Genomic DNA, 3,112 nt, shown 5'->3' on the forward strand with positions numbered 1-3,112 from the left:
TGGGTGCCTCGTACAGAGGCCTGTAAACATGCTCGAAGTGCTCCCTGACCCTTTGTTTACCATCAAAACCCTTTCCCGCCCTAATAAGGAGAAATTACCCTCCTGCCCTAAACCAGAAATATCGGATGCTAAGGGACCCCAAGGAAAAAAAGTTTAGGTCAGAGACCCAAGTCCCCGCGGGGTCCACAGATGTGATGGACAAATCTGAGCCATTGCCCTTTTAAATTTAAAACATTTTCTCAGCCCAATTTAAAGGGCCCCTAAAAAGGGGAACAAGTAATTTCCAATTACAAGAAGGAAGTAAAGCAGATGTCGAATAAGTGTCATTTAATTACCATTGTGAAAAACGGAGAAGTTTAAAATATCCCACGTAAACCTACAGAAAATCCCCCACGGGCCCCTGCCAGTTGGATTCCGAAGGGAACACTCAGTTCTAACCTCCCCTGCTTATGACATCTGTCAGGAGTGGGGAGAACTAGGGAAAACCCCCATGCCAGGTGGTCCCTCGACACAGAGGGAGCATTCAGCCCTATGTGGGACAGAAATCTTGTATTTGGGCCGACGTGCCAAAAACATAAATGAGTGACCTGTAAATCTCTTACTGAACTGAGGTCTTTCCAGACTTGACAGAAATTGCTAGTTACAGCAAAAAACGATATATTTTCTGAACAATCAAAGGCAACTTGCAGGACTTGTATGTGAGTAGGTGGCAGGCCTTGGCATCCCATACAACAAAAAAACTGACATTTCAAACTCAAAGAAAATATATGAGGAAGTACCAGGAAACTTCCTAAGAAAAGGGTTTGGGGTTTTTTAAAGCTAAGGGGGAGAAAACCCTTTTACAAGGGTCAGTCCCCCCTACAAAAGGAGAAATTTTTTTTGCTTGGGCAGGTGCAGCCAAAAGTCATTACCCTTTTTACAAATCCCATCATGAGCAAGAAAAATTTTTCAAGATGGGGTCTACAAAGCCCCCAGCACAATATGAAGTTGGGGGGGGGTTAGGACAGTTTTAAAAAACAACTGCCTAAAAAAAGTCTCATCTGCAACCACCACGTCAACCCAGTACAAACAAGACGCAAAAATTAAAAGTAATAAAGAAAGCTACTCACCACGTACATGATGCGGAAAAAATCATTAAGAGGGGGATTTTACTATTTACAATAATTTTTCAAAAATTTTTATCAAAAATAACTAAATTTATGTATAATATATTTCTTGAGACTATGTAAACAAACTTCTATCAAAACCCAATTAAAATACTATATATATTTTTGTCTATTAGAAACAAACTGGTTAGGCTACAAAATAGCATGTCTTTAGCCAGAAAAAAAAAAAAATTAAAAGATAAACCACAATCATCCCATGATGTCTCATTAACAAACATTTAAAAGCAAAAAAAAAAAAGAGAAGGAGAAAGTGAGAAAAAAAAGGGGGGAGAGAATACAACCTTTTAAGAATCTCATTCCCCGATTGCAAAGTATCCACGTATTTTGGGTATGACCACCATGGTTGTAGGAACCTATCTTCCTATTATGGCCTTCATAATTTTTGTACCCAAAAGGATGAGCCCCAATTTTTGTGGCATAACGTTTAGAGTTAAAGGGAAAAGATAACTTGTTCTTATCTTTTATATCAGTGTCCATTATATAATAAAAAAAATTATCATTCTAAAAATACTTACTCAACAGCCCCATGCAAGCATGCTTTCAAAAGAATCAGAAAAAACAGGGGTGCGATAAGGGGGGTTCTGCCAAATTTTTACTCTTCCTCCCTATGAAGTTGGGTCTCTGGAAATACAGCTTTAGTTAAGTGACACAAGTTTCAAAAATTCGCTAAACCAATGACAATAGCCCCTTTGGAAACTTGATAATAACAAAAACCCCAATGAACTTAGATTAATGGGGTACGTACATTGTCCATATCTTTAAACCATATTGGCAAAAAAAAGGGGTTTCCCGTAAAGTAGAAACCCGGGATAGGCATAAAAAGCCCCTCAGTCTAAACTTAAACTCTGCATAGCAGAAGGGCCTCAATGCCTCTTTTGGTCTTGGGTGGGAAAACCTTTTTCAAAGAGTTTCTGTAAAAAAAGATCTAACATTTAATTAAACTATTCAAGTAAATCAGCATTATCAAAAGAACTTAGTCTCCTGGTACCATCTGGTATGTGAAAACGCCTTGCTCTTGCCTGAAGCAATTTCCAGGGGGACAGGGGAAGTTTGGATTCGAAATTTCTAATGCCGAGTTTATGTTTCTGAAGTCTTCCCCTTTCCCGGTTTTTATTTTTTTTGGTTTTAAAAGGAAAACATGCATGGGCTTTTATGGATCGGAAAGAAAAAAGGTAATTCAAGTCCCTTTACGTAAGTCTTTACAAGACCCCACTTGAAAAAAAATATAATAAAATTAAAAATTCTGAAGAGTTCAATCTTCTACAAAACGGAATAAAGAAAAGATTTCCGCAGCAATTCCGAACCTCTTGAACCCCGGCTTGGACAGGTGCAAAACCTTGGGAAAGGTGATTCGCGGTTTCACCGGAGTACAATTTTCAATTTTGTTTTAAATTAAAAACAAAAGATATGGGTCAAATAATCAAAAATGCACATGTATTAAAATGTTCAATTCGAGCAAGAAATTTCAAGTGTAAAAGTTTTGGTGAAAGAAAAGGGGAAAACATTAGGGCCGATTCACTTAAAACCTCCTTTGGTGCGCCTTAGGCTGCGGCAGTAGGGGTTCATACACCATCCAAGTGGGGCCGTAGCTGATCACAAGGGATTGCAGATTGAACACAAAGACATACAATCCCAACCTTCCTAATGCGTTCTTTCACATTTTGGTTTGGAATTTAATTGCTTAGAAAATACTTTCCCGGGGATACCAGTTAAAAAAATCAGTGAAATGAGGGGGTTGTCGTAATCCAGCTTTAAAGATGGAAATCGCCCTGTGGACCACCAGAAGTCTTTTCAATAGGTGAAGATTACTGTGTATAAAGCAATATATTTTCTCGCCCCGAAAGACCATTCACATCTCGTTTATCCCTGTCCCCTTTTTAAAAAATGTGGATCTTCGACATTAGGCAGCCAAAAACACAATATGCCTGATGAGAGGTAATTTTGGG

The sequence above is a fragment of the Penaeus monodon genome, chromosome 23, assembly GCF_015228065.2.
Source record: "Penaeus monodon isolate SGIC_2016 chromosome 23, NSTDA_Pmon_1, whole genome shotgun sequence".
NCBI lineage: Eukaryota > Metazoa > Arthropoda > Malacostraca > Decapoda > Penaeidae > Penaeus > Penaeus monodon.